The sequence below is a fragment of the Mesoplodon densirostris genome, chromosome 3 (genome assembly GCF_025265405.1).
Source record: "Mesoplodon densirostris isolate mMesDen1 chromosome 3, mMesDen1 primary haplotype, whole genome shotgun sequence".
Taxonomy (NCBI): domain Eukaryota; kingdom Metazoa; phylum Chordata; class Mammalia; order Artiodactyla; family Ziphiidae; genus Mesoplodon; species Mesoplodon densirostris.
In genome coordinates this window covers 130541958-130556550 of record NC_082663.1, presented here as the reverse complement: position 1 = coordinate 130556550, position 14593 = coordinate 130541958, and positions in this window count along the sequence as shown.

Below are 14593 nucleotides of genomic sequence, written 5' to 3'. Positions count from 1 at the left end.
CTTTGCCAGTAGTTAAAAACCAAATCAGGTCAGGGGAGGTGGGGGGAGAAGTGATAAATTAGGAGTTTAGGATTAACAAACTATTATACACACTACTCTATGTAAAATAGGTAAACAACAAGGACCTACCGTATAGCACAGGGAACTATACTCAATATCTTTTAATAACCTATAATGGAAAAGACTCTGAAAAAGGATATATATATATATATATATATATATATATATATATATATATATATCTGAACCACTTTGCTGTACACTTGAAACTAACACAACATATACTTCATTTTTAAAAATACACTAAAAAACCCAAATCAAATTCCAGTTAACCTTAACATTCATTAGTGTTAATTTCTTAAAAATAATTATATTGCTATTCCTTAAGCCTTCTAATCTTTGCACCTAGTAAGACTGATTTTTTAAAAACTGTGATAAAACAAACATGACATTCCTATGGGGAGTTCTTGAAAATGGAAAAATCATCACTATCGAGCAAATGTAGGCATTGTGTGAGGCCACAGGGCTGTACTGGTGATCAAGACATACAAGGTCCCTGCTCATGGGACACTTAGATTCTGGGGAGAGGTAGATAGAGAACAAGCCCACGAATAAATACACAAGGTAAATTTATCTTCTGATAAGTGGTATAAAGAAAATCCCCCCCAGGGTGGTATGACAGAGTGACTGGAGATTAGGGGGTGGGTCATGAATCTTTTTGAGATTAGGTCGTTAGTGAAGCCTTCTCTCAGGAATTAGTTGAGCTGAGATCAGATGGCTGGAGGGTAGCATGTCTGTGAATTCCTGGAGTTAGAACATTCCAGATGGGAACAGCAAGTGCCAGGTCCCTAAGGTAGAACAAGGATCTGCTTCACAGAGAGAAGACCAGTGCAGGTAACGAGCATAAAGTAAGGGAGTGAGTAGTTTGAGCTGGAGGCTGATAGCTGGGACCAGATTACATAGGGCTTTGGGGGCCAAGAAAAAGAATTTGGATTAAAGCAAATGTTTAGGAAACATTAAGGGTGAATCAATTAGAATTAAGTTTGACTGCATATAATGGGAAACCCCCAAATAATAGTGCCTTAAACAAGATAGAAAGGATTTCTCTAACAGGTAAAATTCCACGGTTGATATGGCAGCTCCTTGGTCATCAGGGCCCAGGCTCTTTCTATCTTAGCTAATGGCTTCCATTCTTAAGGTCATTTTGTGGTCCAATATAGCAGCCATTATGTCTGCATTCCAGGCAGCAGGAAGAAGGGAGGAAGGAAAGGCCAAAGGGATAGATTTCCAATCGCTAGATCAAAGTATTGCTGGAAATAACAACTCTATCCTTTGGAGTCCTTTTTCATCCCACCAGAAATGAGTGTCTACCACATGATAGAACTTCATCACCTTGGGAAGGAGAAGGGATGAAGAGGACCAGCTTAGTCTTCTCTGCCTGCCAAGAGTGAGCATTTGAAGGATCTGAGGGGAATTCCCTGGAGGTCCAGTGGTTAGGACTCCACCCTTTCACTGCCGAGGGCCCTGGGTTCAATCCCTGATCAGGGAACTAAGATCCCACAAGCCACGCAGCATGGCCAAATTAAAAAAAAAAAAAAAAAAGATATTACAATATCATTGAAGGACCTGAGGAGGAGAGTCTATGTCAAGAGTCTATTGAGGACACGATACATAAGATATTTGGATTTAGCCACAAGCAGAGCTGCCTCTAGGGTGTACATGGCCTTGGCCAAATTTTCAGGGGTGGGTTAGAGCCCCTATCTATATAAATAATTTGATTTTTTAAAAAAGAAATAGATGGACTTCCCAGCTGAGTCAAATTCCTGAAAGGATCCTTCTCAGAAACTCCATATATCTCATTGGCTAGAAAATGGATACTGCAGGAGAGAATTCTGCAAGGGTTTCAAGCAAGGCAGGGACATGAAGTGATGTGCATTTTAAAGGAGTCATTCTAGTTGCTGTGTGGAAGGGGCAAGAGTGGAAAGAATATCAAGGAGGGAGTTGCAGACTCAGTTCCTCGTCCTGATGATATTCAAATTAACCATGTGACCTTGAACAAGTCTCTCCTCCTGCCTGGGCCTGAGTTACCTAATTTCTTAAATTGGGTTGGACGTGACAAACACTCAGTCCCCTTCCCCTTAGGAGGCTGACGTACCATACCAGAGGTGATTGCCTGTGGGCCTGGCAGCTCTCAGGGCAGATTCCATGCCCTGGAGAAGCATCTCTGGGAGGCTCTCCTGTCCTCTATCTGCTTAACCCCAGAGCTCTGAAAGGCACCTGTCTTCAGGCCTTGGCGCCCAGGTTCCGGAAGGAGGGAGAAGGCCCGGCCCTGGCTCCTGTGTGCCCCTCCACCTGCCCCGGATCTGCCTGTTCCTGCTCCATCTGTGTCCTCCACGTCTGCCTCTTCTCTGCTTTCTCCGGCTCCCTCCCAGCCTCCCACCCAGACTTCCAGCAGCACCACACCCAGCCCGTGCCAGCCTCCAGGGCCTTCCTTCAAATGTCGCTTTCCCTACTTGTGCTGCCCTTGATGCCTAGTCTGTCTCTCTTTGGTGGTTTCTTCCTTACAGTCTCTCTTTGCCTTTCCCTCTATGTCTGATTCCCTCTTTTAAAAGCATAAAATAACAGGCGATTACATGTCCATAAAAAATGCAATACAGAAGTATTAAGAAGTGAGCATGGGGCTTCCCTCGTGGTGCAGTGGTTGAGAATCTGCCTGCCAATGCAGGGGACACGGGTTCAAGCCCTGGCCTGGGAGGATCCCACATGCCGCGGAGCAACCAAGCCCGTGAGCCACAACTAGTGAGCCTGTGCGTCTGGAGTCTGAGCTCCGCAACAAGAGAGGCCGTGATAGTGAGAGGCCCCCGCACTGTGATGAATAGTGGCCCCCGCTTGCCACAACTAGAGAAAGCCCTCGCACAGAAACGAAGACCCAACACCGCAAAAATAAATAAAATAATAAATTTAAAAAAAAAAAGAAGTGAGCATGAAGTCCCTTTCACCTCCCTTTTCCACTCCAATCCATCCCCTCTCCAGAAGCCACCACTATTTACGGTTTTGTGTGATGCATGGCCAACACTACATTCTGCTTTTAGCCCTTATGTCTCTCTCTCTCTCTCTTTCTCTTTCTCTCTGATTTTGTGTATGGGTTTGACTGGGTCTCAGTCCCTCTGACTTTATCTCTGTCTGTGTCTCTCTGTGTTTCTGTCTCTTTTGTTTTGTTTTTTTCCTCTCTCTCTGACTCTCTGTATGGGTTTGACTGGGTCTCAGTCTCTCTGTCTTTACCTCTCTTTTTTTTTTTTTTTCCTTTTGGCTGCACCATGACATGAGGGATCTTAATTCCCCGACCAGGGATTGAACCCAGGCTCCGGCACTGAAAGCACTGAGTCCTAACCACTGGACCGCCAGGGAATTCCCATATCTGCCTTTGTCTCTTTCCGTTTCTCTGTGTTGCTTTCTCCTGCCGGTCTGCCAGTGTCTCTCTCTCTTACACTTTCTCTCTCTGTCTCTGCATCTCACTCTCACTCTTTCTTTATCTGCCTCATTCTATTTTTGCTTCGCTTGTCAAAAATATAGTTTTTTTAAAAGTTAAAAACACAACTTGCATAAAAATAAAAAATGGGCACATGTCAATGATTTATTTAACCTGTTAATGAGGAAATAAGCAGGGTGGTAAAGCTGATTCAAGGAGAGTTCAAAGAGAGACCATGTCTACAAAGGCATTGAAGGAAGGCTGGAAAAAGTCTGCTAGGACATATACAAAACTGGTTAATGTCCTACAAGGCATTAAAACTGTAACCTCTGAGCTTCTTTCTTTAACTGGACAGAAATCTATGAGTTAATATGTAACTTCAGAGCCAAACCCCTAATCAATAGTAAACAGCAAGTCAAACAACAATATATCCCCTAGAGAAGCAGATCTTTGGACAGGCGTGTTAGCCCAAGCTTCAGTCTAACGTCAAGAGGATACGCAGGGACTTCCCTGGTGGTCCAGTAGTTAACACTTTGTGCTTCCACTGCAGGGGGTGCAGGTTCGATCCCTGGTTGGGGAACAAGCCACGCGGCACAGCCAAAAATTTTTTAAAACAAATAAAGAAGATAAAAGACCTCTTAGCTTAGCACATTCATTTATTAAAAAAAAAAAAGAGGATATGCAGTCACCCTTTTGTCTTATTGCTAAGTTTTGAGTCGTTTTCTCCACATTTGTTTCTCTGTGTCTGCCTCTTCCCTTCTCTCCTCACCTCTGTCTCTCTCTTGATCATGACAGACTCTGTCTGTGTCTCTCTCTTCCTCTGTCTGAGCCTGTCTCCCTTTCTTGCTTTGACTGTGTCCCTCTGTCTTGATTTCACAAACTCATTTTTAGTCACCTTTACCTGGGAGTCATCCATGTGCCAGGACCCGCACAGGAGCTACAGGGAAAGGCCAGAGCTGACATGCCCCTGCCACTCTGTCTGAATTTCTTTTTAGCCTTGGAAGGACATCAAATGGAAATTCTGAGCACTTGGAGGAAAGGAGCTGAGGGTGTGGGACGTGGCAGGAGAAGGGAGGGCTGGTGAGCTGTTGTGGGCTGTAGCAAGCTCCTGGCTTCAGCTGGCTGGGGCAGAGATGATTTCACACCACAAAAATGTCTGAATCAGGAGAATAATCCAACTTGGGATAAGGCTGGGAAGCGGGGGCCGTTTAGTGGGGGAGGGCAGGGGGTGGAGATCTCAGTGTTGCAACCAGGGGCCAAGATGGGTGGCTGGCTACAATTCCTCACGGCCCTGGGATTTCAGGAAAGAAACCATTTCTTCTCCCACGTTGCAAGTGAAGGCGCACAGCCTGGTCTCTCGAGAGACAGCGGGACAGACTTAGGGTTGCCACCCTGGAGGATTGTAAGTCTCCACTAGCCAACCTGAGGACCTGAGGGAGGGAGAGACGCAGGAGCCAGAATAGAAAAAGAAGAGGAAACACTGAACTGAAAGTCTGGAAGGCCTTGAGTTAAATGACTTGTGATTTTCAAGAGTAATTGAGCTGCAGAACCTGATTAAAATAGCCAAACAGCTGCCTCTGGGGGTCTAAGGAGGGAACCTGAGTGCCCTCATCTTGGTCCTCATCCCCTGCTGTTTGGAAATTATGACCTAACCCGACAGCCTCATTTTACAAGTGAGCTAACTGCCCAGAGAGGGGAGATGCTTGCCCAAGTCATTTACAGAGTGAGGAACTCAGGCCCCTTGATTCTTGGTCCACTGCTCTTTTCAAAAAGATGGGAAGGACAGAAAGAGGAGGGGCCCAGGAAAAAGGAAGAAGAAAAATGAGAAAATGGAGGAGAAGAGGAACAGATTAGCAGAGAGAAGGAAGCAAGAGGCTATGTCTCTTTAAAGTTTTCAAAACCAGAAAGTAAGACGTTGGCCCTTCTCCCAGAAGAATACAGAAGAGGGATGGTCCATTCCCTTAAAGAAAGGTGAATCAGCCCCTATCAGTAAAGGTGCCAAACTGGTGGCCAATGGAGAGATTCCTCCTGAAGTTGCATTTTGTTTGGAGGGCAAAACATTTTTAAAAAGGGCAAAAGGGGGACTTCCCTGGTGGTCCAGTGGTGAAGACTTCACCTTCCAATGCAGGGGGTGCGAGTTCGATCCCTGGTCGGGGAACTAAGATCCCACATGCCTTGCAGCCAAAAACCAAAACATAAAACAGAACCAGTATTGTAAGAAATTCAATAAAAACTTTTTTAAATTAATTAATTAATTAATTAAAAGGGCAGAAGGGATCTGAGAGCCTCTGGGCAGGGCATGTTCTCTCCAGGTTGCTCAAGGCCCAGCCAATCCTTAGAGGGGCTGCTCACATCCATCACCTGCCTGCCCCTGAAGATGATAAATTTACCTCCCTGGTAACCCTTGTTTCTCCTCCAGGGATGTACCGGGCTGGTGGATGGAGCCCCTTCCTCATGGCTGCCTACCTGGGGTGAGCGGACTGCAAGTTTCCGGGGAGTGGGTCTGACATCCTCCAGGGCTCATGCGTGGCTACTGGAAACCTCCCTTTTCCCACAGGGCCTGGTATAGTTTGTGAGTTTGTGATACTCCGTGTCTGGGACAGATTACCGTCTTTTTCTCTGTTCATTTTTTCTTCACCCATAAAGCCAGTGGACGAAAAATAAATTTGTACATTTCAATTTTTTTTTTAAGCAGCGAACCCATTCTAGGAAATGAAATGAAATCTTAGGCAAAAATCTGATATGTCAGACAGATAAAAGTAGTTCTGCTCTAGATAACTAATAAGAAACTGCTATACAGCACAGGGAACTCTACTCAATACTCTGTAATGGGCTATATGGGAAAAGAATCTACAAAAAAAAAAAAAAGAGTGGATATATGTATATGTATAACTGAATCACTTCGCTGTATACCTGACACTAACACAACATTGCAAATCAACTCTACTCCAAAACAAAACAGTAGTTCTGCTCTGGTTGAAGGCAGGGATGGACTGGGACCTAGAGACCTGCCCCTTTGGCCTTCTTTCCATCCCCTTAAGACTCCTGCATGAAACTCCTGTAGAAGGCAGTTTGAACACCACTGGCTTGAAAAGTCTCGAAGATTCATCACAAGAAGTTGCTGTCTGAGAACAGAAGCCAGAAGTGGGGAGAGGTGACATACTGGGGCCGTGTTAGATCAGTCTCAGAAGAGAGTGATGCGATCTGCCTTATCCAGGCAATGGTGGGGAAAAAAAGAGACTTGTGTTGGAGATGGGGGTAGAGGTTCTACTGGTTAATCCAGATCTCCCTTCCATGTCCCCTATCTGCCCAGCCCTGGGACCCAGAAAAGACCAATGGAGGCTCCAGGCTGCCCCCCAGGTCGGCTGAGTCACAGCAACGGCTGCCACGTCGCTGGGCTGGCGGGGCTGTCATTACTCCTGGGTCTACAGCTGCTAAAACTGAAGAGAGGCTTGGTTTGCGGGCCACGTCAGGGAACATGTAAGAGCTGCCACGTTGTTGGGTTGGGTTATTGGGCTTTCCTCCTCCTTCAGAAAAGAGTTCCAGGCGTGTGGGGTTTCCGAAGAAAATTGGTGCCTGCGTGGGAGTGTTCCCTGGACCTGGACCAGCAGCTGCAGTGTTACAGAGCCAGGGGTGGGAGGAGGCAGAACTAATCCATAGTCGAGCTCCTCCAACCCCACCCAGGGCTGCGGGGAGACAGCTCAGGCCAGAGGGAGCCTGGCATCCTCAGTCATGGATACAGAACCTCAGAGGAAGAATAAAAGGCTATGAAACCAGTATACAAATCTTTGACATTTAGAGAGTGCTTGTCCACACCAACAGCAGAAGGTGTTTTCTCAGTGTTCTTTAACAGAGCAATAGCCCAAAGAATTCGTTAGCTTGGGTCAAGTTCCAGCTCTGCCATTTACTGGCCACGTAACCCAGGACAAGTCGCTTCACCTTCCTGGACTTTAGTTTCTTCTTTGGACAAGGGCATTGGATCAAGTAGGCATTCCCCCAAAGGTATTTTCATGGAACACGAGTTCTGTGGGACGCATTCAGAAGTTCATGGAAAGAGAGATGTGTAAATGTTAGATGGAGTTAAACAGGTTTCTTTTCTGCAGAACTTTTCAGAGGCTTTAATGCTCTCATGGGCCTGAGGAATAGCTATGAGGAAGGTGGCAGATGCCACATTTCCCAAACTCGCTTGAACCCAGGGTCCCCCTTTTTATCTGAGGACTAATAGTTTGTGGACATGCTTTGGGAAATGTTTAATGATCTAATGGTAAGAGAGCTCACATTTATTGATAGTGTAGGATATGAACAGTGAGCCAAACATGTTACCTATATGATCTCATTTAATCCTCACAAGACAAAGGGGAGAGTTACACGTTACACTTGAGAAAACTGAACGTGGAGGTGAAATAACATGTCCCCAGTTTTAGAGTTAAGTCACTTGCTACAGGATCCAGGCCCAGAGATCTGACTCCAAGGCTGGGACTTTTGACTCTGCTCTTGCTAACTGACTCTCTGAAACCCACGCTCGCTTGAATCTTACACTGACTTTGCACCCAGGAGGGTCAGATAATTATGCTCATTTAACAGACAAGAAAACCGAGGTGGGGGCTTCACTGGCGGTGCAGTGGTTAAGAATCTGCCTGCCAATACAGGAGACACGGGTTCAAGCCCTGGTCCGGGAAGACCCCACATACCACGGGGCAATTAAGCCCGTGTGCCACAACTGCTGAGCCTGCGCTCTAGAGCCCACGAGCCACAACTACTGAGCCTGAGCACCCAGAGCCCGTGCTCCACAACAAGAGAAACCACCACAATGAGAAGCTTGTGCACCACACGAAGAGTAGCCCCTGCTCACCTCAACTAGAGAAAAGCCCACGTGCAGCAACAAAGACCTAGTGCAGCCAAAAATAAAATAAATAAAATAAATAAATTTTTAAAAAAGAAGAAGAAAACCGAGGTGGAGAGGAAAGATGGGCCACTCAAGGACAGACTACAGGCAGGGCCACAGGGCACAGGTCCTACTAAGGGCAGAACCTAACTGGAACTCAATCACTTCTCCTTGGGTGGGTTTGTGTCAATGCGAGCAAGCGCAGCCAACATATCGTGAACGGTTTGTTACCTCAACGAAGAAGGAGATGGCTCGGTAAGCTCTCCCTGGACCCTGGGTGGAGGCAGCTGGTTAGTGGAAAGAGCCTCGGACCAAGGGTTAAGTTTGGAATTGTCATTTCAGCACCACATGGGCCACCAGGGTGACCATGAGCAGGACATTCTGTCTGCTCAAGCCCCAAATGTGCTTAGTAAATTCGGACTTTTCTCCAAAAGACTATGGGAATAAGAGTCCTTTGTGAATAGCAAAGAGCTGAGGGAAAATCTGAATTTGCCCAGTGGGAGTGTGCAAGTGGGGAGGGGTGCTGACATGAAATTTCATCCTCCTCTCCCTTTGGCCTTGCCCTGGTCAGCGGCCACTTTGCCCAGGGGACCAAGGGCCAGATGACAATGGGGTCTTTGTGCCCTTCAGCCAATAGGAGGGCTGGCCCAGGAAAAGATACAGTAACAGGACAACAGGCTGAGTCAGTCTCCATGTGCCCAGGCCGTCTTAGCTTGGCAGCCTTGACCTTCAGCCAGATGCATAAAGGGTGCATTTCAGAGTTTTGATACATAATCTTCAGCCCAAAGGATCAGCTGGTCCAGTCTGTGACTCCAGAGACTTGGAACAGCCAGAGCTGGCCTCCGCCTGGGCCTGGAGTTGGGAGACCAGGGCTCTAGGCCTAGCTGTCTATACTGTGACCTTGGGCTCTACGATCCTCAATTTCCCCAGCCATACAAGGAGGTGTAGGGTTGGATAGGGCTGAAGGGCCTTATCAGCTCTAAACGTTGAAAGACTAGGAGGGAGTCAGCCTGAGCTCAAAGGATGGGTGGGTTTGGGGCAGATGGCGGAAGGGACATGGCATAGGCAGAGTTCTGATTAGGGAAGCTATGGAGAGTTGAGGTCTGGAGTTAAGCTACTTGTGTGGATTCCTGGATTTACCACTGTGGGACTTTGAGCAAGTTATGTAGTTCCCTGAACCTTTGTTTCCTCATCTTTGGAATGGAAATGGTCATTGTACCTACCTATGGTAGACTAAATCAGGCCCCCGTCCCCTGCCAAAGAAGTCCATTTCTTATTCCTGCAACTATAAATATGGCTAAAGGGACCAACTTTGCAGGTGAAGTTAAGGCTTTGGAGATGGGAAAATTATCCTAGATTATCCAGGTGGGCCCAATGTAATCACAAGAGTCTCTATAAGATGGAGGCAAGAGGGTCAAAGCCAGAAACAGGAGATGCAACAATGGAAGCAGAGGTTGGAATGATGTGCTTGGAGGAGTGGAGAATGGGCCACAAGCCAAGGAGTGCGGGTGGCCTCTAGAAGCTGAAAAAGACAAGGAAGCAGATTCTCCCCTCAAGCCTCCAGCAGGAACACAGCCCTGCCGACACCTTGATTTTAGGACTTCTGACCTCCAGAAACGTAAAGTAATAAATGTGTGTTTTAAGTCACCAAGTTTGTGGTAATTTCTTATTGCAATAATGGAAAACTAACATCCTACCTAAGTGTGTATATTAAGTGAAGATTAAATGAGAGGATGGACATAAGTGTCTTGCCCAGTGTCTGCTGAGAAATATTGGCTATTATTCTCTCTCTTCCCAGTTTACTCATAACTGTTCCAACGGGACATGGTCCCCCCATAGGCCCTCAAGTTCCCACATGCAAAACTCAATAAGTTTTTTACCTGCAAGCCCCCTTAGGATTTACAGCCTAGAGATCTGAACCACTGAGATCCTGACACTGAGGCCTGATCCTGAGGCCTTAGGGGATGTTTCTTGGCACTGCTTTTATTTATTTAACTTTCTGCTTGGTGGCCTTCCTTCCTGAGAGAAGTTAAATCATCAAGAGCCTCCCTGATCTATTCCAGAGATCAGACCTCTTGCTCCTTGTCCTGGTATTTCTGCCCATACATGGGAACACTGGTTGCCCACCTGGCCCCAGTCCAGCTCCCAGAGATGGTCCATCAGGTGGTGCAGGTGACACAGACTCTGGAGTTACGAGCAGAAAGACAAGCAGGTTCTCAGTGGGGTTGAGACTCTGCCTCTGAGCCAGTGCTCAGGAGACCTGGTTTTGAGCCCCAGCTCCACTGGGTGACTTGGGCCTCAGTTTCCCCATATCTAAAACATAGGTTCTAAGTCCTAGACTGACTCCCTCACAGGACGGCTCTGTCATTCACTGAGAAAGTAGACGAAGAAGTACTTTGGAATGGCCGAAAGGGTGTAAAAATAATACGCATGAAGCAGAGGAAGAGGATGGAGAGAAGGAAGAGGAAGGCCAGGAGGAGAAGGGAAATCTCTGATTGGTAATTCTAGCTACACTTTCAGTCACTTGAAGAAGCCAAGCTCTCCCCGCCCAGAGTCTTGGCACTTATTCACCCCTTGCCTGGAACACTCCTCCCCCAGCCCTTCTCACTGACTCATGATTCAACTATTTTTTTCTCAAAATCGGCCTCCTCCAAAGGCTTACCCCGACTACCCTATCTAAATAGTCCCCCCACTATTTTCTCCAGTCATCTTGTTTAGTTCATTATAGAACTGATGACAACCTGAAACTTGTTTATCACCTGCCTCCAGCTGTGAGAATGTAAAAGGCAGGAGGACAGCCTTTGACCTACTTATTGCTACGGCCTCTGTGCAGTGGAGTCCATGAATGAGTGATGGAGGCCAGCTGATGTCCTGGGAAGTGTGGGGAGCCTGGACGCCGTGCACCTGTGGGTATTGCCCTGGAGTTCTAAAGCTGTGCTGGGTGCTAAGTCAGGAAGGGCGGGATCAAGGTAGCGGGGGTGGTGCCTAAAGGAACACTGCTGGTGAGAGGGTGGAAGGGGTGGTGGGCAGCTGGCAGGGACCCCAAGGCGCTGGCTTCTCGTTCTGCAAGCTGAAAAGCTGATCCAATCTGATGCTGGGTCAGCAACATACTGAGCTAGGGAGATGGGCACCAAGTGGCTGTGTAGTCCAGAGTCCACAGACAGCAGAACTGGAGAAGAACTTAGGAGAGGGTAGAGTGTAGTGGTTAAGGATTTGGGCTCTGGTATCCCTTAAACCTGGATTTGAATCTCTGATTTGACCATGTATTTGGTGCATGAGCTTGGGCAAATTATTGATCTGAAATTCACTTTCCACATCTCTAAACTGGGGATACTAATAGTTCCTATTTTATAAAGGTTAGGTCAGAAAATACGTGCCAATCACCTAGCTCAGTGCTCGGCACATAGTAGGTGTTTAATAAATGCTGGCTCTCATTACTACTATTTTGCTGTCCAATCTACTTACCGATGGAAAAAGTGTAGCTCAGACGGGAATGGGGATGAGCCCTGTGTCACTTGGTGACTCAGTGGCAGAGCGGGGACTGGCACCCGATCTAGCACATCTGGCCCAGCTGCATGTCTCTCCCTTCTCTTGGTGGTGCCCTTGCTGGTGGCAGGAGGACCAGCCTTAGTCCTAATGGTCTCCCTCCCTAAGTCAAAGTCATCTTGCTTCAGAGACTCCTGTTCTCCCAGGGCACCCTCACCCCTAGATAGAAAGCCTACCAAGTTTTCCTCTGAGGGATCTGGGCTCAGGGTTCCCCCACAGGGGCTTGGGAGTGGCCCCCAGACAGGATCTCTGTCCTAGAGCTTTAGCCTGGCCCCAACCGACTTTGCAGTTCCTGAACCAAAGGCTGTATGGGAACTCCAGCGAAACACTGGGAATGGTTCCATCAGCTCATTCTCATCAGCATCATTATCTTAGTTCATGAAGGAAAACACAAAGTTTAAGTTAATTTTAGCCCCCGCGATCCCTGGGAGCTATAGTAACCAATCCTATGAAAACATACATCTGTCCACACTGCAAACAGGTACCTGAGGAGCCTGCCAGCACCCCGTACTGAACAGCCGAGGCAGAGAACGCACTTTTGGCTTCTGGACCAGGGAGGGGTCTTGGGGGTCAGTTGGAACAGAGAAACTTTCAGGGATTCCAGTCCCTTTGGAAACCTGAAGGGAGCCATGGACCTTCTCTGAAGAAAAATGCACAGATGTCCAGACTTTTGCAGGTTTGAGGATCTCTCTCTCTCTCTCTTTTTAACTTTTTATTTTATAGTGGAGTATAGTTGATTAACAATGTTGTGTTAGTTTCAGGTGTACAGCAAAGTGATTCAGTTATACACATACATGTATCTATTCTTTTCAAATTCTTTTCCCATTTAGGTTGTTACAGAATATTGAGCAGTGTTCCCTGTGCTATATAGTAGGTCCTTGTTGGTTATCTATTTTATATCTAGTAGTGTGTATATGTCAATCCCAAATTCCAAATTTATCCCTCACCCCAACCCTTCCACCCTGGAAACCATAAATTCCTTCTCTAAGTCTGTGAGTCTGTTTCTGTTTTGTAGATAAGTTCATTTGTATCTTTTTTTTTTTTTTTGACTCCACATATACGTGATATCATGTGCTATTTGTCTTTCTCTGACTTACTTCACCTGAAGACCAGTGACGACCAGTCTTGGGCACTATTGCAGGGTGGAACCCTAGGTAAAAGACAACTCCACACCGACTGGCAGCCAGCTCCATGCTGGCCACTGTTCTAGACACTTGGAGCACTGCAGCAACTAAGACACGAGAAGCCCCTATCCTCATGGAGTGTCTGTCTAGTACAGTTGAAAAATAGCTCCTGATCGTGACATGTGCCAGGAAGGAAAGAAAACAGTGAAAGGTGTTGAACTATGCCTGTGAGAGAGGGGGTCAGGAAGGGTCACTCTTAGGAGACATTAGAACGGAGACCTGGAGGGTAAAAAGACTCCAAGTACACACAATCAGATGGAGGAAGGTTCCCAGCAGAGGTAAGAGCAAGTGCAAAGATCCTGGGGTGGGAATAACGTTGTGGTTGTTGAGGAAATGAAAGGAAGCCAGTGTGGCTGGAGTAGAGTAAAAGAGGAAGAGAGGGCTTCCCTGGTGGCACAGTGGTTGAGAGTCCGCCTGCCGATGCAGGGGACACCGCTTCGTGCCCCGGTCCAGGAAGATCCCACAAGCCGCAGAGCGGCTGGGCCCGTGAGCCATGGCCGCTGAACCTGCGCGTCCGGAGGCTGTGCTCAGCAACGGGAGAGGCCACAACAGTGAGAGGCCCGCGTACCGCAAAAAAAAAAAAAAAAAAAAAAAAGGAAGAGAGTGGCAGCAGCAGGAGAGGATGGCCAAGGAGGTGGAGGCCATATTGTATAGAAGTTTATGAGAATGTTCTCTGCCTTCTCCCTTTCCATGTTATTCAAACCCAGTTCATGCTTTGAGAGCCACTTATTCCAGGAAGCCTTCTCTGCCTGCTCCAACTCAGAGATCCTGCCACTCTGAACCCCTGGGGATAAACCTCAGAGTCTGTACCCCTCATGTGAGTGGGTGGATGCCTAAGGCATGCCCTCTCAGCAAGATTCAAAGCTCCTTGAGGACAAGGATCAGATATTAATTCTTATACTTCTCAAAGTGCTAGGCCTGCATCATAAATATTCATACACTCATCAGTATTCTCATAAATATTCATCTGAGACCTGTTGCACCGAGAAGCTCATACAGCCTAAGAGTGAACCAAGCTGAATGTAGAATCAGCCTGCCTACCCCACTTCTAGCCACGTGATCTTGAGCAGGCTCTTTGCGCCTCTGTTTTCTGATTAGTAAAAGAGGCATAATAACAATATCTATGAAAATTCTAAGTCCTCAGTAAACCTTGGCCATTGTTACCTCTGTGACTGTAGTCAATATCATCAATTACCTTAGCTGTTCTATACTGATGACATAGATCCCCCAGCTAGAAAGCGAGCACTTTCTGTGTCCATTGCTGGTGCAGCTAGAGTTTGAATGGCTATTTTTAGACCATATCCCGAATCATCAGCGATGACGCATCAATAGCAGCTTCTTTAGTCTGTATAGAGGCGAGTCCTAGCCTTGCCTTTGTCACAGATACAACCCCCTCCAATTGCTCTGCCCTCCTCAGCACTGACTAATGTTAGGGAGGCTCTTGTAAAGATCACTGGTCATACAATCAAGACCCTTGGGCCTGCCTCTGCCTCTGGGAACCTTGGGTGA